The 22,960-nt window shown below is 46.1% G+C and overlaps 1 protein-coding gene across 3 annotated transcripts in view; it reads right to left on the reverse strand.

Moving 5' to 3' along the window:
* SGMS1 (sphingomyelin synthase 1) overlaps positions 1-22,622 on the reverse strand; it is a 250,458-nt gene extending 227,836 nt beyond the window's left edge. For all 3 annotated transcript variants that reach the window (XM_081104565.1, XM_081104567.1, XM_081104569.1), the window contains exon 1: positions 22,326-22,622. The gene's annotated coding sequence lies outside the window, so the exon portion shown is untranslated. The remainder of the gene's footprint in view (positions 1-22,325) is intronic.
* Positions 22,623-22,960: the final 338 nt, after the last annotated feature.

Raw genomic sequence — 22,960 nt, forward strand, 5'->3', positions numbered from 1 at the left:
CGGTCTAGACCAGCGGTTCTCAACCTGTGGGTCGCGACCCCTTTGGGGGTCGAACGACCCTTTCACAGGGTCACCTAAGACCATCGGAAAACACATATATAATTACATATTGTTTTTGTAATTAATCACTATGCTTTAATTATGTTCAATTTGTAACAATGAACATACATCCTGCATATCAGATATTTACATTACGATTCATAACAGTAGCAAAATTACAGTTATGAAGTAGCAACGAAAGTAATTTTATGGTTAGGGGTCACCACAACATGAGGAACTGTATTAAAGGGTTGTGGCATTAGGAAGGTTGAGAACCACTGGTCTAGACTTTCCTCATCCACCTCTCATGTCCATATTTTCTGTAATGGTAAATGATAAAAGAAAACAACAGGAAAATATAACCACTCTCTAATATAGTTTGGTCTTAGGAAAGTAACCCCTAGTAATGATCACTACCGTGTACTCTACATCTACAACGTGCTGGGGATTGACAGACATGATCCCATAACAAATCTTTAAAATGAGCATTATTATCCCCATTTTACAAATGAGGAAATTAGGATTCAAACAACTCAAGTAATTTGATCAACATCCCATTCCCAATGATTGGCAGAGTGGAGCACCCAAACCCAACTCTGCCAAGAATCAAAAGCCTTGGTGTATTTTCATTACACCATGATATATGCCTCCCAATATCTGATATTCCCTCTCTCATTCTTTTTTTTTTTAAATATATTTTATTGATTTTTTTCTTACAGAGAGGAAGGGAGAGAGATAGTTAGAAACAACGATGATGGGAGAAACATTGATCAACTGCCTCCTGCACATCCCCCACTGGGGATGTGCCCGCAACCCAGGTACATGCCCTTGACCGGAATCGAACCTGGGACCCTTCAGTCCACAGTCCGACGCTCTATCCACTGAGCCAAACCGGTTTCGGCCCTCTCTCATTCTTTATAAACTTCTGGGCTCCACAAATGAGTGAATCTGATAAAGAAAATTTCCAGCAGATAGTTCAGTAAATCAAAAAAAAAACAAAGAAAAACAAGAAATCACAGTCTTGAGATATACAGTATCCGAAACAGTACCTCCAAATATTAACTCAAGGCAATAAAGAAAATTGAGTGGCAAAGAAAACTAAACTGTACAATCCTCTCCAGTCATAAAAGAAATATTGCACAATTATTTTAAATCAAACATCCGTAACATTTGAAGGGACTTTAAAGATGCAATTGGCAACAAATCTGTGAGAAATGAATTCTTAAAGTCAATTTCTAATACTATTTATCTTTAAACATTTGTTACTGTAAGGAGTCCACAACATTTGTCTTCTACATGGAGACAGAGGAATGGGACAAACAGGAGCGTATGTGAGGGGGTTGAGATTTTATTATTCATTGAATTTCCAAAAATTAAGAAGCGCATAACACATGTCATTGTTTATTTCATTAGGAGTCACATTAACTATTCTGGAAATGAAGTACACATGAGAAAATGAAAAAGGTCACATTTAATCTATGCATCAATATTTCTGATGCCTAGAGTTTATTCCTAAAATAGAGGCTTCAGTGCACAGAAGGCCCTGCACTTTCGTCATCACTTCCACCTCACAGTCTACATTTAAGGGGTCAAAACTGCTCTCACCATACCTCCCAGACAGTAGGAACATTTTGAGTCAAAACCAAACAATATAATCACAGCGTCTATCAGCTGGATCCCCGTTCCCTCACCACTCCACATCAAAGAAAGGGGACTGCTCTCCTGGCCTGAGTCTGCACAAGCCGAGCTGCCCATCACAGGCTGAGGGCTGAACCTCATATATGGACATGTACGGATCAGGCAGATGTTCCAGGGAAGAGTCAAAGAAGCAATCACTGGGAAGATAGAGGACCAGAAGTGTAGAGAGCCTCAAAGACTCAAAGAGGGAAAAGGTAAGGAAAGAAGGGTGTTACACGACAGTCAAGGAGGAGGAGGAGGAAGAAGCATTCAGTGCCACAGGGTCAGAAGTAATGCCATATAGGCCATCTCAGTGGGGTGGTCAGGGAAGACTCAGATTAAGGGAGATTCAGACACTGTGAGTATAACCAGTCTGGAGACATTTACTCATGTTCCTTTTCTGATCAAAACCTCCTCAATAGTGGGGCCTGCTTTCCCCTAATACACCCAGAAGCAGTAAAGACACAGAGCACTGGATATCACTGGTCCGTTGTGGGCACACAGGCAGGACCCTACATCTCTGCCAAGCTCTCAACGCACCTCCTACAACCACAGCTATGACTTTCCAGAGGACCACAATGCAGCGGATTCTACAGTTTCAAAATCACACTTCCAGTCAACCACCTAATGTTATAACTTAAAATAGACTTCAACCGTATAGTTGAAGTCATTTGCCTAGAAAGCTGATGCAGTGCCAGGTTAGGGAGCTACACTCAAAATGTTAATGGTACAAAAAAGAATCCCAGCCGAACCGGTTTGGCTCAGTGGATAGAGCGTCGGCCTGCAGACTGAAGGGTCACGGGTTCGATTGCAGTCAAGGGCATGTACCTTGGTTGCGGGCACATCCCCAGTAGGGGGCGTGCAGGAGGCAGCTGATGGATCTCTCTTATTGATGTTTCTAACTCTCTATCCCTCTCCCTTCTTCTCTGTAAAAAATCAATAAAATATATTAAAAAAAAAAAAAGAATCCCAATCATCTTTTTTTCCCAGAGACACATCTCTGCTTATGTCTTGCATGTTAAATCAAAAAATTTATTCAGGCAGTATTATAATTATTCTTTGAAGTAGAATATTTGACTGATTGCCAAAAGTGCTTAACTAAATATGTAAATTATACGACTAAGTATTAAACATGCATGCTATTTTGTTGTAGAAGTCACCTTAATTTAAATCAAGGACAAAAAAATAATTAAACATAAAAGATAAAGCAGCGCCCGGCCATCGTGGCTCAGTGGTTGAGTGTCAACCTATGAACCAGGAGGTCACATGCCCACGTTGCAGGCTCGATCCCCAGTAGGGGGGTGTGCAGGAGGCAGCCGATCAATGATTCTCTCTCATCATTGACATTTCTGTCTCTCTCACCCTCTCTCTTCCTCTCTGAAATCAACAAAAAAAAATACATTTTTTAAAAGATAATGGAGCAAGAAAACAGACTTTTAATATAAAAATAAAATCCACGATGCTGTCAGTAAACTCATGAAGGCCTCTCTCTTCTGATATGTCACCTGCCATTAGAAAATGTGGGCAGTATAAGCAGACTAGACTGGCATTGTTTAAGCTATGGTTAATCACATGTGATTCCTATCTAGCCTATAAAAGCACAAAACATGTCACTACTCTTACCACAAAGCAGAAGGTTAACCTCAATTTCCCACATCTCCACAAAAGAGTACCTAAATCATGTCACTGCAGGTGGCTGTGCCCCAGCCAGTAGACCACCGGGAGGAGTCTGTGGAGAATGTGTTACTCTATATTCTCCATCAGGCCTCTTCTGCCACACAGATATGGGAAAATATACAGGTTTAAACGAACAGTGCTTGCTGTATGCACACAGTTTGCAGCCCAGAACCGCAGATCCCCTTCCAGACTGTCATCCCTAATCAGAAATTCCCTAGTGGCCTAGGTGAGCCAGAGTCAATCATAACTGCATATCCAGAAAGAATTCTGATGAGAATTTTACCAGCTAACACTGAGTTGAGGAACCAACACCATGGCCAGCTTTTCCCTCTTGAGGTACTGACAGGCAAGAGCTATCAGAGCAAAAGCTATGAAAACACCAGGCAGTTTTCCAACAACTCTGACAGGCCTCACTCAAGGTTGCTGCCAAGTTCACTGTGAGAGCTCTGTAGTTCTGTGAAACTGCTCTCTGTACGTCAGGCAACTACTAATGCTTTCAGCTGAATACGGTTGGAAGTGCTTGGATGTTTACATGTCAGTGAGGCAAGCATTTCCTTGACCAAACTTGGATATGGCAGCCCTCTAGTAAAACCGATCACGGGAAGAGATATATATTTTTTTAAAGCCTGTTTAAAGATGTTTGACTTGAACAGATTTACAGCAGCATTATTCACAATAGCCAAAAGGTAGAAGCAAACCCAAGTGTCCACTAATGAATAAATGAATGTGGTATATACATGCAATGGAATATTATTAGGCCTTAAAAAGGCTATATGCTACAAAATAAACCTTGAATACATTATGCTGAGTGAAATAAGCCAGACACAAAAATACAAATACTCGTAGTATGATTCCACTCATAGCAGGCCTAGAATTGTCAAATCATAGATAAAGAAAGTAGAAGGGTTGGTTGCCAGGACTGGCGAGAGGGGGAAGGGAACATTATTTTTTTTAATGGGTACAAGGGTTTCAGCTTGAAATGATGAAAAAATTCTGATGATGGATGGTGGTGATAGTTGCGCAACAATGTGAGTATACTTAATGCCACTCAATTGTACTCTTGAAATTGGTTAAAATGATAAATTTTATATTACATGTATTTTACTAATTAAATTAAATGTTTGTACCTTTTTAAAAGTAGATTAGGTTCAAAAAATTCTCAGTCATATCTTAGAAATATTATATCTTAAACCTATACAAATGAAATATATATTTTCATGTATAATTAAGGATTCACCAAAACTGTCATCAGTTTCCAAACTTGGCCAAAATCTGAAAGGCCAAAGAACAGAATGCCTTCTTGAAATGCTGTTTTTGGCGACCGTGAGCTAGTGTATCATCAATGATTGCACCACATCAGCATGGCAACATCAGCAATAAGAACAAAACATACCATTCAAATATTTACCGGTAATATTTGAAGATTCATGTCTAAAAATTGGTGAGCACTCCAGATGTATCTTAGAATAAAAATCTTCTCCCCACAAAGACCCCCCCAAGGATGGCACCCCTATGTGACACCCATAGGATTTTGTCGCGTATCTAATATGAGATGTCCAAGAACGGGATGAGATGGTGAGTTATTACATATTTGACAAGTCAGTTTGAATAAAAGAAAATTCTAACACTGTACTTTGCAGATAACAGTAACAACAGAGCATGTTTACTAACAATATCAGAGAGCAAGCTAGCCCTAGCTGGTTTTTCTGTGGTTAGAGAGAGCATTGGCTCTCGGACTGAAGGGTTATGGGTTTGATTCCGGTCAAGGGCACATACATGGTACACTGGTTGCAGGCTTGATCTTCAGCCCCGGTCAGGGCACATGCAGGAGGTAACTAATCAATGTGTCTCTCTCACATCAATATTTCTCTCTCTGTGTCTTTCTCCTCCCTCCTTCCACTCTCCCTAAAAATCAATGGAAAAAATATCCTCTGGTGAGGATTAACAACAACCGACGATTACTTGCGGAAAGCAGTCGACTATTAGAAACAGAGGTGCTTGAGAGGGCAGACACTTCTCCCATATTACATCTGTGAAGGTTCTCTGTCACTCTTCTCCAGGGTATAAGCTGAAAGTGTGAGCAGGCAGTGAAAGCCGAGATGCAGATGGAGATCTGGAAAACAGCTTTGTTATCTTGAAAGCTCATTACGCTGCTCCCAGGCCACAGTTCCAGAGCCAAGGCTTCCGGACTCTTTCTCTCAACTGGCTGTGAGAAGCAGCAACCGCGTGCAAAACATCAGGGAAGAAATTGTATACAGGCAACAACCTTACTTCTGTGTCTGTGATTATTCAAGCACTGCACAAAGCTGGGGGGAGGGGTAACTTCAACGAAACTGCATGATCGCCACCAAGGAAACCTTTAGTTCCGGAAGAGCCAGTTATCTGACAAGAGTTTAATAAGCTGGAGGTAAATTACCACTTACAGTGTTTTATATTAACAGCCAGCAAAAATAATTCAAAAACATAAATAAGAGCCTTGCTCCTCCGTCCTCTACCTCAGCTGAAAGTCACTACCTACCCAGTATCACAAATGCTCTCTGCACTGGTTGTATGTGCTAAGCAATTAAGTTCCTGTACCACAATGCAATGACTGTCACGTTAATAACACTGTAATCATTTTGTAAAATTTCCAATTTATACTTGTATCCCAGAAGTCAATTCTAGAACAGTGAGATTTAGCTTTGGCAATTCTATTCCTTTTAATATACTGTCTTTCAGCATTTGATCAAAATGTTTATTGGTGCACATCCAATATTTATAGAAAAAAGAATGGAGCAATATATACCAAAATAATAGTGGTTATCTATGGGGATAAGATTATGAATGGCATTCTTTTTGCTTGTATACCTTAAATAGAGGAAGAGGGAGGGGATGGGGCAAGAGTGAAAGGGGTGTAGAGGAGAAGAAAGAAAAAGAAAAGTTTTTCTAAAAGAAAAACCTAACAGGTTAAAAGGCAAACACAGAGCAGCCTTGAACAGTCAGCACAGGCTGTACACTGCCAACTCCAAGGACCGCCATTCACGACTCTGGCCATCCTACCCCTTATCAATGTCCAGCTCAAACCTGCTCTCCCCAGTAAATGCCTCCATGCACATTTCAGCCAAAAGTCCTGAGTCCCAGGCGCTAGTACAGACAGCATTTAATCACACTGCACAGTCATGAGGCCATCGCTCAGCTGTCCTCTCTGGAGTGTAGCTCCAGAGCAGAGCCCACAACTCCTTCCTCTTCGGACCCTGACAGCCTGACACAGCCCGACACACAGGGAAAGCGCACCAAGTTTAGCAGAGAACACACTTTCACAAAATTGCCAAACGGTGCCAACAGCATTTCTCCTTCATCTCAGGCCTGTGACAGGCAGCCACGCCACCAAAGACAGTCATTACTTTCTCCTTCTCAAGAAATCTGCTTTGCCTTTGAAGGAGTTAACCTTTACTGGAGCTTTGTAGGGTCAATGAATTGAAATGCCTCCTAGTTTTTAAAGCAGATCTGCCTGGAAGAGCCATGCCTATGGTGACTGGGAGAGGCCACGGCTGTGCCTCCTGGCAAAAACGCCCCTAGGAAATGAGGACTCCCAGATTCCAATCCAGGCCTTGCCAGGCTCCAAGAAGGAATTTAAACCAGATGATTTCTAAGAATAAAGCACCACTCCACATGACAGCAAACACCACAGACAAAGTAAGTTCAGAGGCCCAACATTCAGAACAACATAAGGCCCAAGAGAGGTGGCAGTGAACGACAAGAGACAATTCCAGGTGAGCTGGTGATGCGACTTGTGACAACTAGCACAAAGAACAGAAGCCAGAAAGGAGGCAGGACTATCCCCCACTTCTAAAGCCACCACCCCTTTCCACCCAGAGTCTTGCACTGTGCTGGGGAAAAAGGAAGAAGACAGTTCAACAGCAGGGCATTATCAGTAAGACATCATAATGACTGACTTCGGGCTTTCTAGAACATCAGTGATTTCAGGTCAGCAATGGACCTAACAGGCAAACAGGAGAGACCTAATCAGACTTCACAGACAGTCAAACTACCTGTTAAAGAGTCATTCCTTTTGTACTTATACAAAAAGTATAAGTACTTATAAAACTTTTTATAGTCAATATATAGCTTGACTATTTCCTTTGTAGACTATAAACTTGTTAAGGGCAGAAACCATACCTGCCTAGTTCATCACTATGTCACCAATCCCCAGCAGGGTGCCTGCCTCATAGTAGGCACTCAGCTAGTATATCCTGAATAGTGTATTTATTTATTGTTTTTAAAAAATCAGTACAGCCCTGGCTGGGTAGCTCAGTTGGTTAGAGCATCATCCCCATATACCAAGGTTGGGTGTTCAATCCCTAGTCAGGGCACATAAAAGAATCAACCAATGAATGCATAAATAAGTGGAATAGCAAATGGATGTTTCTCTTTTTCTCGCTTTCCCTTCCTCTCTCTCTCTCTCTAAAATCAATAAATTAAAGAAAAGCATATATTTTTGCACATACCAATATTTTAGAAGAATGTTCTACATGAGTATTCTTTTAGATATTATTTTTTAAGTGTTGCTTAGTATTCCATTGTGCATTATACATAATTTAATTAATCCCCTATTGCTGCATTTTGGTTTCCAACTTTTCACTATGATAAACAGCTCTGGGATGAATAACGGTCTTAATTATTTCTTAAGCTCCCAGAAGTTGAATTGCTGTATCAAATAATGTGTGAGTATCTATGCCATTCTCTTAATAGCTACCCTTCATACCCTTATGGTGAAGGACAACTGACATTAACTTTATTATTTAGGTAAACTACTGTGGACTTCTCACACAGAAGAATCTCCTCAAACAGGTGTCTTTGACATCAGACTCAAACTGTCCACTCCAGACCTATTTTTGGTGCCATCAGAGCCAGAAATCTGAGGAAAGCATCTGCTCAAGTGGACTCCTGCTCTCCTCCAGAGCTCAACCTGCTTTTCTTGCATTAGTGGAGAGCAAACCACACTGCAGCATCACACTCCCCTCCCCATCCCTTCTCCCACTAAGTTCACTGGTCTTCCATGCCGCCAGCCAGCTATACCATCCTGCTTCCCTTATTTCCTCAGAATAGCTGAACCTGTCCCACCCGAATCACAGAAATATCAAGTCCCTTATAATTGCAATGAGGCTCTCTGTGTGTGTCTGCCTCCTGCCTTTAGGCGTTCACTTCTCATTAGTTCTTTTAAAAAGGGGACAGACAGCAATAAAGACCCTCAAAGGAACAGTTTTAACCTTTTATCCACTTTCATAAAAATGGACCTTTTCAAGATCTTCCAAGTGAATTTAATGAAAGTTTTAAACACTCTCCCCAGAAAAATGCACACACCTAAAATGATAAATTTTACTTCAGTGGCTTCGTGAAACCATCAAGGAACCCAGTAAGGACCCCTGGGCCGCTGATAGTGCCTTCAAACAAATGGCCATCAGGAGACTGGAGACACTCCTGAGTGTTCTCACCACACTGTCTGTTTCCAAATCAAAGGGAGGGGAAGGGCCAGGTTCGGCGCCTATGGGAACTTGGAGTGCTGCCCAGCACAGCTGCTGGTAACTCTGCAGAGCCTTCAGAGTAACTCAGGTGTCACTACTCCAACAGCAGCAGCAGAGCAGATGTCAAGTCGCCCACCTCGTGAATGGGCGGCAGAGCCCTTAGGAGGCACGGGTGAGGCCCTGCCTCCTGACCACCTGGCATGCTACAGTATATTCACTGGCTTGATTAGTGTCCGTCCCATTACCAAGAAAACTCCATGCAGACGAGGCCTGCAGACAGTTCACACCTACACTGTATTCTTGGTCTCATCCAAGCCAAAGCAGCGGGTCCCAGTGGTCTGGAAATTTAGGCAAGAGACTGAGGCCATTACAAAGAGACTTGCCTAAGAGCAAAGGCATACAGGAGGCATTCCATGCCCTCGGGATCTGATGGTGAGGAGAGTGAACAATCGGGAGGAGGAACAGGGACAGGCTCTGGGATCAGGCAGAAACACGAGAGGGGACTACAGTCCACATGGTGAAATCTCAACCACACACAGCCACAAATGTGGGTACAGCTGGACAGTCTCGTGCACTGACTCCCTGCCTCACTCACAGTGCATCTAGTCAAGTGAAAGGTCCACACGCCCCTGAGGGAGCAGGAAGGGAACCAGCACGCCCTCCCCCTCAGACAGAGAATCTCCGGGGCACCTTCTGCTGCCACTCCCCAAGGTCGCCCTGCACTACTGCAGGCACACGCCCAGGGCTTTCACTTGACAACACTGAGATCGAGTGCTTATTATTCCCATTTCACATGAGAAAAAGCCGGTGCCCCAGAAAGAGCCACACCTGTCCCCACTTGATCCCTCTTAATCTCGGGTTACCAAGGCAGCCTGCCTTGGGCTGAAGGCCATGGATTCTCCCACACAGGGTGTTTCTTTTCCGACACCCTTTCGGGCCCGTGGCTTTTCCTCCAGCATGCCACCTGTCTGAGCACCTTCACCAGCCACCGCCCTGCCTCCTCACACACTGCCCTCTCCCCTCCTCGCTTTCTCAAGAGAAATAAACCCCTCTTCTCTTTGGGCTTCAGGAACATCCGCACGCCCATCTCCTGTTCAGCCAGCCGCCCAAACTGTTAGCCTGTTTCTCAGGAGGGTAAATGTTCCCGCCCCCCCTTCAGCTGCTATTCCTCTCCCCTTCCTGACTTCTCCGGCCTCTGCTCCATGGGGAGGGGGCATCCCCTTCAGCCAACCCTCCCCACCTCCTTAGGGGACAGGGTTCTTGAGGTCTGTTCTCCACCGCCCTGTCCCCAGGATCTTCCTCTTCTCTCAACCTTCACTAAACCTGTGACTCAGGAGCGCCATTCCTAACCTGAGCATCATCCACCCACTGGCTTAGCTGTGGAGTACCCACACCCCACCCCCCCCCGCCACCCTGTAACCTGAAATTAATCATCACATCCCTTATAATTTGTCCTTATTTAATGTTACTCATAACAGCCTTCGTGGCTTCACACAGTATGCCTGAATGAAACTTTTAAAAGACTGGCTACCCCACATTTTACACCGTTAACAGGGCCAGCCTGCCAAGAGCATCAGTCACCATGTGGAAAATACCAACAGTGAAGAATCAACCACTCATTGCTCTTTCTATAAAGTGGTTTGGGCACGCAACTGAAAGGAGTTTTTAGGGGTAAAATAGGCAGGTTTAGGGAGTTTTAGAAATAAAGAGGGTCAATGGGGGAGAACTGCAAAGTTGGGGGGCTGGGAGCTGCCAAAAGGCATACATTCAGAGAGAGAGAAAAGAGATGCCTCAGCCTAAGGGGAGAGGAAGACACCCATTCACAGGAGACAGGGGAAAGCCACGGGGAGTAGAAAAACAACAGGGAGGAAGAGGAAAACAGATTTTCACAGGGGACTGAGAATTCTGCCACAGAAGGGGGAAAAGAAGGGGCCCCACGTGGGGTTTGAGCTTTGAAGCTGCTATAGCGACCAATCAGAGGGGACTATCAGGACCCAAAGAACTGCAGCCTTTATAAACCTTAGGAAAAAGGGGCTTAGGTGGACACTCCCTGGGGACCCCCACCCCGCGTGGGAGTCTGTGCTTGTTTTCCAATAAACTGCCACTTTTCCCTAGACCACCTTTTGTCCGTGGCTTCATTCTTCGAATCCACCTGGACAAGAACCCAGGAAAGAAATCACCTTTGCATCCTACTCAGAGAAAAACCACGCATTTCAGTTTGGTTTCCACATTTCACAACTAAATAGGGTTGGGGGAAGGACATTCTGAAATAAGATACTTTTTTATTAACAGGATAATAAGCGGCTGATAATTGGAGTCAAGAGACACTCGTGTCAGCTATCCCGCAATCACAGAACTCATGGAGCCTGGGGACTAGGCAGCTAGGGGTCAGCGAATGCAAACTCTCCATTACAGACAAGGGAGCAGAGACCAGGCTTGCCAAGGCCATAGCTTGGCACGTGGGCCTCAGCTTGCATGTTGTTTATAAGGGTATTAAGAAAGGGTAGGGAGAGGGGGAAGGAAGGAAAAGAGGGTAAAGCAGGAAAAGAGAGGACCAAGGAAATGAGAAAAGCCAACTATTGAAAACAAAATTTTAAGCGGAATTTAGCACTTTGCCAGAAATTGAGCTATAATAAAATAAAACCTTGTTTTTAATCAGATATTTCTTTTAAAAGCTAATTTACCTTAGAGAGATATATTCCTAAGATGTAACTAAAATTTAGCTACATTTTTTTAGACACAAAGAAAATAAACTGCCAAGTGTTCCCTACGACACCCTATGTGGTTTTGAAATGCAGTTCCAGTTCCCCTTGCTGGCTGACCACTTACAGCACACCTCTTCCTAGACGCCTCCCTGCCGTGGGAGTTACCTCACTAAAAATGGAAACCCCCCAAAACAAAAACAAAACAATACCACTTCCAGTTCCAGCTACAGTGACCTATGGCATCATTTACTTTCTCACGTTGCTGTTGTGCAGGGAACCTGGAACAGGCGCCCTTCTCCGTCCCGCCCACCCCTGCCCCAGGAGGCTTGGTGTGTAGCTGCCACACTGCACTCACTCCACTCTGTGGCGCTGTCATTTGTCTGTGGACATGTCTGTCTCCCCCTCCCCAAGTCCTCAAGGACCCACACGCCATCTCACTCATCTCTGTTATCTCAAGGCTTACCAGGGGGCCTAGCCCACGGCAGACAGACCCTTAGCACATATTTATGCCATTGTAAACCCCAGGCTATAAAAAGACCAGACTGGAGAACACCTGCATGTGTGAACAGGCCTCTCTGGCCTCCCCAGACTTTCCTTAGCAATCTCCACCCCCATACACCCCCCTACCCCTCACCTATCCTCTGACCAAGCAAAGGAGCCCTCCCTGGCTGCCAGGGTCCCAGGAGAGATACCGAAGTTTCTTCCCAAATACTTTAATGTTCTCCTCTGAGTGATCCTAAGTCCGATTTCCTACAAAATCTTTCAATTCTAAAATTTTCTCATTCATTTGTTCAGAAGAGGGAAATGCAGCCTCAATTGCAAAACAGAAAACTTGTGCTACAATGACAGCAATTCACACTTCTTAAGGGCTTCCCTGTGTGGGCGCTGTGCTAAGTTTGGGCCTAAGCGGCTACCTTACCTCAGCACAGCTGGAAATGGGCACACAGCCCTTCGTTTCCTTTTCATTCCTTTTCTTTTAAGAGCCTTCCTGCAGCCAGTTTTCTACTACAATTAATCCAGTCCAATAAGATTCTCTCCCGCCTCTCCACAGACAGACTGTGTATCTTCATACATTTCCGTTTCTCTGTGCCTAAATCTTCCCCAAGGCATAAATGGTGGACACAAAGCTTTGCTGTGCCTATGGCAGCGAGTGGGGTGAAAAACAAAAATAATAATAACAAAGTTAAAACAAATCAGGGCATCTTCCTAAAATGAGATGCATTAGATGCTACTTCATGCTTCTAATGAGTTTTAACTTGCATTTTCCAAATTTTCTCTCCACCCTGGATTACCATCCATCTTAGCCGTGTCAGAAACACTGCTAGGGACAGAAAGCAAATTTCTACCCTGCACTGGCTCAGACATTCCTCTGCTGGCCTAGATAAACAGGACCGCGTGAGTTGTTTTTCTTTCATGAGGTGGGAAGTATTTTAAATTTCTGAACCTGAAATCGTCTCACCTGACTGTAACTAGAAGTGGGAGCAGCTGGCCCCTCACTGAGTGAGTGCTGCTCACGGCAGGGTTCTCAGGGTGGTCTCCAAACCAGCAGCATCAGCAGCCCCCACCCCCCCAACATGTTGGAGGAGTCAGCTACCAGGCCCCACCCCCACCTACTTGCCTCAGAAACTGGTGCGGGTGCGCCCGGCACAAGGTGTTTTTCACAAGCCTCCAGGTGACTGTGATACCGGCTGAAATTTGAGAACCACCAGCTTAGGCTGATAAACCTCCAAGGTCATGGGAATGCCCTGCTGGGCTCCCCGTGTTTCACAACTCTACATAAATCATGTCTCTCCACCGACAGCACCTACTCTGGTCATTTTTGCCAACTGGCAATGTCCCCAAACATCAAATTCCATCAAAGCACTACTTCTTTGTTGGGCAAATGAGTTGTGCCCCACTCTCCTCAGTTCTAAAAAGGGGACAGCAATATCCATCTCATAGGACTATCACAAGGATCAAGGGCTTAGTGCCTTGTAGGTGGTTAGCCCTCAACAATATGAATCCCTATGATTACACCTTTGTCAGAACTAGAAATACAGCAAAATGAAACTTTCATCCTGTATGCTAACCCCCTGACCTCTTCTATCCAGTCCTTCCGGAGCCCTGACCAAGGACATCCAGGATGGACAGAGACGGCACGTGACCCACTCACTGTCTATCAAGCAGGTACTTATTTAAGTCTGCAACCTGAGCACCCATCATGTGCCCAGCAATGTGCAGAGAAAGCCCACTCTGCAGGACTGTGCCTCCAGCAAATCTTTCTGGACAAAAGCCATCAACTCTGGGGCATAAGACCTCTCGGACCTACCCAGTAAGATAGGAGAGAAACAATGGATATGAACTAAAGTCATCCTAAGAAGAGCGAACACCTTAGAGCAGCGGTTCTCAACCTGTGGGTCATGACCCCTTTGGGGGTCGAATGACCCTTTCACAGGAGTCGCCTAAGACCATCAGAAAACACATATATAATTACATATTGTTTTGTGATTAATCACTAGGCTTTAATTATGTTCAATTTGTAACAATGAAATTGGGGGTCACCACAGCATGAGGAACTGTATTAAAGGGTCGCGGCATTAGGAAGGTTGAGAACCACTGCCTTAGAGTGGCTGTCTTGTGCCAGGAACTAAGTGCCTGACATGTTAATTTATGTTGTTCTCACAACAATGCGGTGAGGTACCTGCAGTAACTGCACCGCCCTCGAGGGTTAGGGAACTGAGGTGCAAAGGGTTTACCTAACCCACCTAAGGCCCCACAGCTCCTAAAAAGTAAGGCCAAGATCTGAACCCAGACACTCTAGCTCAGGGGTGGGCAAACTTTTTGACTCAGGGCCACAATGGGTTCTTAAACTGGACCGGAGGGCCGGAACAAAAGCATGGATGGAGTGTTTGTGTGAACTAATATAAATTCAAAGTAAACATCATTACATAAAAGGGTACGGTCTCTTTTTTTTTAGTTTTATTCATTTCACGCTGGCCGGGCAGTAGTTTGCCCACGGCTGCTCTAGCTCCAGGGTCAGTGCTCTTAACCGCTGTACTGTAAGACACATACTAGTTATCTAGGCATCTATTAGCCACTTGTTATCACTGATCGCACAGCACTTAAATTTAGGGACAAAATCCACTGTTGCAGGGTTCAATAGGCCCTCAAAGCCCTGACAGAAATGCTAATTATACTTTGTTTCACCAGTCCCACCTCTCCCCCTCATCTAATTCTACCCAAATCAAGTCAAAACTCTTACAGAGCAGCATTTATCTTTCTCATAACTCCCCTGACATCACACCACTTAACCCCTAATTATACACCATCTGCCACATAGAGTTCTCTGTTTCTTGTGTCTCTTCTTCCCCACTGGACTGTAAAATTCTTTGGAATTATCTATAATTTCTGTGAAGCTTCACAAAACTAGGTAAGAACACAGGATGCATATGTAGACTTAGAGGGTGTTACACGGTTAATTGATTAGGTTATTCACTTTGCTTTTCTGACACTTCTTTGCTATCAATCCCTAAGAGGCAGAATAAAGGTATGAAGTTTATGCTATTCGAAGCCAGCATTAGGGAAGGTATTATACCAACATTCACTGAGCAGCAACTGCTTCAAGATCTGTACTCCCTGCTTCTCCTACATTATCTCATTTAACGCCCTCAACAGCTTCCTAGAGAGGCTTTTGGGATTCAGTTTGAGTGAGGAAGGACCTGGTACTACTGAAAGGTAACTTGCCCAATGACTCTCAAGGCTGGTGAATGGAAAACCAATACTGAAACAAGATCTACCTAAAGCCCCGACCCTGCCTTCCTCTAAGGTTCAGACAAAGAAGCCCGCACTCAAATCTCCTCAAAGCAACATATTACCTTTGCAAAAAATGTTATCATGAGAGAAAAAATTTAAAACTCTATTAAAAAGTCATTTTTAAAAGATGGGATAGTAACCATGTTAGTGGAAAGAATTCCAATATTAGCACAGAAAAGGTGTCAATTCTCCCCTTGTTGAATTATACATTCAATGCAATGCCAATCACATTTCCAGGACTTTGCTGAGAACTTGACAAGCATTACAAAATGTATGTGGAAGAGAAAAGGTCCACAAACAACCAATTCTGAAAAAGAGGAGCAAATGAGAAGCTCACCCTGCCATATAAGACACACTGCAAAGCTATAATAATACAAATAACCTGGCATATTAACAGACAGATACGACTGGAACAGAATACAGAACTCAAAAGCAAACCCCCATAAAGAATCTCAAAATCAGTATGTTGGGTTTAATGTGAATAGTTTCAATCTGGGCTGGGGGGGGGGGGCGGGGGGGGGGGAGTTCTGGAGATTGACGGTGGTGTTGGTTGCACAACACTGTGAATGTACTTAATGCTGCTGAATTGTACACTTAAAAATGGTAAGTTTATGTTGTCTCTTTTGCCACAATTTTTTAAAAAAGATTTTAAAAATCTGCATGTTGAGTGAAAGGAATCAGGCGCACAAAAAGTACCATACTGGACGGTTCCATTTATAGAAAATTCTGAAAAATGCAAACGAATCTATAGTGGCCGAAAGCAGTCCAGTGGTTACCCGAGTCTGGGGACAGAGAGAAGGATGAAGGTAAAGGGGCCCAAGGAAGTTTTGGGGTAATGAAAATGCTTTGTATCTTGTTTGTGTGGTTGTTTCATAGGTATGGACATTTATCAAATTCATCCGACTGTACACTTTAAATGGATGTACTTTACCATAAAGTGAAAATATAGACTTGATATGTGCATGAGAAAACCTGATGTATGATAAAGGATGCTCCACACACACAAAAAAAAAATTTAGGACAACAGTATTGTTTAACAAATGATTTGGGGGAAACTGGCTCACATAATAGAAAGAGAAAAAATAAAGTTGTATTCCTCTTTATGCCATAGATGAAGATAAACCTCAAAGAGATGAAAGCTCTCATTGTAAAAAGTAACTAGGAAGCTGACAGAATAAAATATAGACTATCTTTGTAATCTTGAAGAAGGAAGAACATCTTAAGACTCCTAAAGTGCAATATAAGGCAAAAAATTAATGGACTTGGGCTATATTAAAACTAAAACTTTCTGACAGTTACCACTGACAAACAGATGGCAGAATGGGATTTCTCTCTAGACCAGGGGTGGGCAAACTTTTTGACTCGAGGGCCACAATGGGTTCTTAAACTGGACCTGAGGGCCGGAACAAAAGCATGGATGGAGTGTTTGTGTGAACTAATATAAATTCAAAGTAAACATCATTACCTAAAAGGGTACGGTCTTTTTTTATTTTTAGTTTTATTCATTTCAAACGGGCCGGATCTGGCCCGCGGGCCGTAGTTTGCCTATGGCTGCTCTAGACTATACAAGAAACATCTGCAAATCAATGCGTTAGAAAAACAGACTAAAGCTGGTCAAAGATACTGTAATAGCTAACAAATATATTAGAAGATGCTCAAATTCATTAATAAACTTATATCAAAACAAGATGCCACTTTATAGCCACCAAATATTGACAAAATTAGAAAGATGGATAATATCAACCACTAGCGCCTTTGTGGGGAATCAGAAACCCTCATGCACTGTTGTGGGAGTGTCAACCAAATCATCAACACCGGGTAACAGTCATCACCACTCACTCCTGGAGGGAGGTTCTTTCCCGTGCATGAGACTCTTAAGGCTGGACATGTTAAAACACAAACTGATGGGTTTGTCCCCAGGGTTTCTGATGTAGGAGGTCTACACTGGGCCTGAGAATCTGCAGCAGTGCCCAGGTGATGCCGCTGCCGCTGGGTGTGGACCACTTTGAGAACCACTAGCCTAGAGATATTCTCACAGCATCATTAAGAAACTGCTACAGGAAATTTCATCACAGCTTTGCTCCCAGTAGCAGGCGTGGAGGCGAGCTAAGTGTCCATCACTAGGGAAATGGGTGGGTAAAGCTGGTGGGTGCACAGCAGGCCGGCCGTAACACGCAACAGTCACAGCAACGCACTAGGTAAACCTAGATCTCACAAATAAAATGTTGAATGAAACTCTTTCGACTTTAATGAATGTCTGAAATCTTCTGTAATAAAAAGGTTTAATGATGAATGAAAAAGAAACCGAATAAAATCTATAGAACAGTACCACTTAATGTAAATTGAAAACATGCACAAAATAATGTCACATCTTTAGCAAAGACATAGCTATGCCCACGAACATATCCAACACAGAAGAGTAGGCTCCTCTGAGAGGGGAATGGGAGAGGAAAGGAGTATTGCACAGGGAGAGAATCTTGTGCCAAAACCTGGTTGTTAACCAACCCTTCAACAGAAGCGGGGAGTGAGTTCAACTTGGGACTTACTCATTATCACTGCCTGGGACATCCAGGTAGACATACAGTGCCAGGTAATCGTTAAATCAGTATTAATCCAATCCCTTCATTCTTCCAGCCCCCAGATGCCCCTCTCCTTCATTTCCATGAATTTTATAACCCAACAAGTCTGGCTTTCTCCACCCAGCCGCTCCACCTTAGGATATGACTGTATTTGGAATTAAGGTCAAATGAGGGCACATGGGTGAACCTAACCAATAGGACTCTTCTTCCCATAAGAGGAAAACATACAGGGATTCAGGCACACGGAGGAAAGGCCATGTGAGGACACAGCAAGAAGGTGGCCATCTGCAAGTCCAGGAGAGGGGCCTCAGGAGGAATCAACTCTACTGGCACCTAGATCTTGGGATTCCAGCCTCTATAACTGTGAGGAAATTCTATCTGTTGTTTAAGCAAAAACAAACACTAAATGCCCACTCTCCTGCACTGACATACAATGGTTGGTTACTCACTTCAGTGAAAGCCCCAGGGCTCTGCAGGGAAAGGGGGCAGATCAGCTTGCCGGAGAGAGGAAAGGGGGATCTTTTTGAAATACAAGCTTAAGGTGATTTCAGCCCTGAATTTTCCCTCTTTGCCATATTAGCATTTTTTTTAAATATATTTTATTGATTTTTTACAGAGAGGAAGGGAGAGAGATAGAGAGTTAGAAACATCGATGAGAGAGAAACACCGATCAGAAAAAAAAAAAAAAAAAAAAAAAAAAAAGAGAAACACCGATCAGCCGCCTCCTGCACATCTCCCACCGGGGATATGCCCGCAACCCAGGTACATGCCCTTGACCGGAACCGAACCTGGGACCCTTCAGTCGGCAGGCCGACGCTCTATCCACTGAGCCAAACCGGCCTTGGCCATATTAGCATTTTAAAAAGAATCTGGGGTTCTTGGCTTTGGGCAGAAGGGATGTGTGTCTAGCTCTGCGCCTGTGTCTCTTCAGTGTGTGTCTGTAGAGCTGTGTGTGTCTGTGTGTGGTGTGTTATTTGTGGAGCTAGAGGACTGGGGAGGGGATCAGAGCACTCCAGTGGAGACCGAGCCACACTTGTTAATGAGCCACTCAATTCCTTTTTACTAAAACAGAAGCCACGGTTACAAAACCAAGCCATCTTCCTGTCTCCATTAGCCCTTCCCCTTTCTTCACGCTCCCCTCACCCACAGCCAACACTGCTTCCCAACTCCCACATCCAAATGGGCTAATCCAAAATATGATCCTCTGGTGACTATGCAGCTTACTAAAGTAACAAACTTCACAGCCCAAATTCCTGATATGTGATAGGCGGTGATAAATGACCATTTATATTCCTGACCAACAGCCTTTATTGGAAACTCCAAAATCCTTAAGACTAGGAGTGCCATACAGGTCTTCCATAACAGACTGCTGTGACTATAGCTACCATCCAAAAAGGGCAAAGAAAAAGCTTTCTATAAGCAGTCGTGCCCCCACAAAGGCACACTGGCCACAGCTTTTTCCAAAGGCCATCAAACAGTGCACCATACAAAGTAGTGGGAAAGTGTATGAGACAATAAGAAGAGAAAAATCCCCACGATTGAGTTTGTGTGAGAAAATACAACAGATCCTTCTGGCAGCCGCTGTAAAGTAAGCAAGCCCATGCCAGGAAAGTATGCCTTTAGGGGAAGAAGAAATAGCTAAACAACTAGAGGAAGGAGAATAACTAAGGTAAAATACAGAAGAATAAGCAGGCCAAACACTCGCACTTCCCCCGAAGACTGGGGAGATTACTTCCCCGTGCAAACAATCCCTGAATTTTTACTCCCAAAACATTATTCTGCTATTTCACAGTAGCAGTTTTCATTGGATGGTAAAGGTTTGGAAATGCTAGGGTTTTCCTGAAATATTCTGTATAAAGTTTTGTTAATAAAGTCTATTTGATAGGCAGCATGTATACTTTTCAGTGGTTGTTTTGGTTTTGTTTGTTTAAAGTATGACAGTTGTATGTAAAAATCCTTTAGATTTTCATGAGATATGTTAGCAAAGCATGCTCACGTTTTTCCAGCTGAGGTACAGGATCTGCCACAATTTGAAAATTGGGGGGGTGGGGGGGAGTAAAAGAGTTGACTTTTTAAGGTAAAATTGAATGTTTATGGTCAACACAGGCAATCCTGACTTAAGAAAACATACAAGGTTATTTAAGTGTCAAAATGTACTGACAAGCTTCTGTTATGACAACATTTTTAAATTAGAGCTGAATAAGGATTTACTGAGTATCTTCAAGGTAGACACTGGGCAAGATGCTAGGGACCCTCCAATGAGTAAGACACTTTAAAATAACAGTGTCCCTTTAATGTCAGTATAATCCACCCCTTGAATTAATTTTTTAAATGCTTTCTGATATTTGAAATAGCTGGCCAACAGCACTGAAGAGTTGCAGAAATACACCTAACTATTTTACTAAATATGTAAATTTCCTCTGAAGCAGAAATAAAGGAAAAGACCAGTTCTCTGCTTTGCATATTGCTATCCTTTTCTGAAAAAAAACCTAACTGCTTAAACTGTGTGTGGTGGCAGCTGCTACCTAGCAGGTCACAGAACTGGAGATACTCAAAAACATGCTACACAATTTAAGCCAAGCAGTAAAGAAACCCAAAAGCCCAGGGCCTCCGGACCTAAACAGAAAGCCCATATGAAAAGTGAGCTGCTGGCAGCGGGAGGCAGCTAGCTCCTGGAGGTTGCCCCAAAGCTGGCGCCTCCAGCAGCAGGCACAAGCTGCAGCCACGGCTTTCTGGCTGGCTTGGACGAGGCATGGCTTCGCAGCTGGAAGGCTGCCACCTGCTGAATCACCAAACATCCCTGGGCTTCCCTTGGAGCACTGACCACGGAGGGGCCCATTCCCCCCCCCCCCCCAACACACACACACACACCTGGCTTCTCCCTTGGACATCTTACACCCGGACCAATGAAACACCCTTCAGCACAGGCCAAAAGAGCCCCAACCCTGTTAAGTCTGGGCGGCTCTAGGCAACTGCCAGCCAGCTGCTACATCACCAGCCCACTCCTCTCCTTCTGCCCACTCAGTCCCCCGTGAAGGTTCAACACCCAGAGCCAGGAAGCTGGGGAGTTCACAGCGCACGATGACAGGCACTTCGCACTTCCATATCCAGGCAGCCAACCAGAAACGCCCTCAAATCTGAAAGCAAAATAACCTGTCCCAACAGCTCTAAAGGTCCAGGAAGGTACATGTCCGGGGAGCTTGAAATAGTAGGCAGGCCCCATGGCAGAACATAAACTTCCCTTTCAGAGAGCAGCCTTCACTCGTGGTTTCATAAGCGTGTACAGCAGAAGTCTGCACTGTCTGAAGGTGAAAAGAAACATCTGAGAGGCACCCGCACGGATGTTCTTCACTCCCTCCAGCCACGTCAACCCTTGTCCCGATTTTCACTCGCGGTTCCCAAGAGGGAAGCAAGCGTTAACCAGAACGCGCCAGACTGAATCCGTTAGCTGGACCAGGGCAGCGCATCGGCCCACCAGCCGCTGCGACCCGAGTCGCTGCTCTGCCCTTGACAAGCCCCCTCGGAACGCGGGGACCCCTCGCTCATGGGGACAGCCGCGTCCCGGAGCGACTGTCCAGCTCCAGGCTGCGCCCACGGTCCCTCCAGGCCTCGCCCCTAAGCACCCCCACCCAGCGGGGGCAGCCCAGCGGGATCGCGGAGCCTCCTCCTACCTAGAGGCTGCTCTGCGTCCTACGGCGGGGAGCGTGTTCCTCGGGGAGTGGGGTCCCGCCAGCTACGTCGTAGAGGGGCACGGAGCGGCAGTGGTCAGGGGGCTGGGTTGGGAGGATCCTGAAACCCTGGGTGCCTGGCCGACAGTGATCTGACCGGGAGGTACCAACTGTCACGCCGCCGCCCGGGGCGTGGGGGTGGGGCCGTGATTTGGGGTCGATCCCGGCGGGTCTCCGGTCTCTGCAGGTCTCCCGACCCCAGCGGGGCCGCTGCCCAAAGGCCACCCGTCTCCCCGCTGCTTTGGCCCCGCCACCGTCCGCTCGCCCCACTCAGACATTAGGCAGCCTTCCAGCCCGCACGCAGCACCTCTGAAAAGGTGCCCACGGACGCCCCCGCCTTCCTCCCCGCCCCAACTTGGACCGGGAGCCGAGCAGGCGGCCCGCCTCCTCCGATTCCCGGGCCGGGCCGCCCGACCGCCCCCTGCGCCCACTCTCCGGAGGGGCCGCGCGGGGGGGGGGGCGGGGGGGAGCCCGCCAGGTACGCGCGCGGCACCGCGCGGGCAGCACTCACGCCCCCTCGCCCCCGGGCGGCTCGCCCTCGGCTCCCGGGAGTCAGGCCCAGGCCCGAGGCGGGTATCCGATCGGCCCCCCGAAACCGCCTTTTCCCCGCGCCCCACGACTCACTTGCACCGGAGTCGCGGCAGTCGCCGGAATTCCGCTCGCCGAGCCCCCCGCCGTGGAATGGAATCCGGGGCCGGGCAGCGTCGGGGCGCTGCACCCGGATCGCGCTCTCCGGCCGGCTCGCGGGGCACAGGGACCGAGCAGCCTTCGCTGGCCCTTCCCGCTCCGGTCCGTGCCCGCCGCCGCCGTTGCCCCGGCCGCTGCCTCCCGGGTGCGAAACCTTCCGACTTGCCACCGCGAGCCTCCCGGGCCGCAGAGCATGCCCAGTCCGCCGCCCGCGCCGCCGGCTTCCCGCGCGACGCCGATCCGCTCCTCCGGGTGTTCGCGGCGGCCGGGGGGGCGGGGCTGGGGGCGGGGCCCGCGGGGGGCTCTCCCCGGCACTGAGGCACGAGCCCGGGCTGCGTCCCCAGGGGCAGCGGGGGTTTGGCCCCTTTGTTTTACTCTTAAGTAATTGTAAGCTCGGGCGGCGAGTGTTTTCCCAACAACGATCAAGGCCCCGCCCGCACGCTGTGAAGGACCGTTTATTGAAGCCGGACGAGAGCCGAATTTCACGGTCAGAGGCGGAGCCGGGGGGCCAGGGGGCCGGAGCTGGTCGGAACCGCGAGCGCCAGCTCGGCCTCCTGGAGCCCGGGCTCTGG

The sequence above is a fragment of the Myotis nattereri genome (genome assembly GCF_964212035.1).
Source record: "Myotis nattereri genome assembly, chromosome: 13".
NCBI lineage: Eukaryota > Metazoa > Chordata > Mammalia > Chiroptera > Vespertilionidae > Myotis > Myotis nattereri.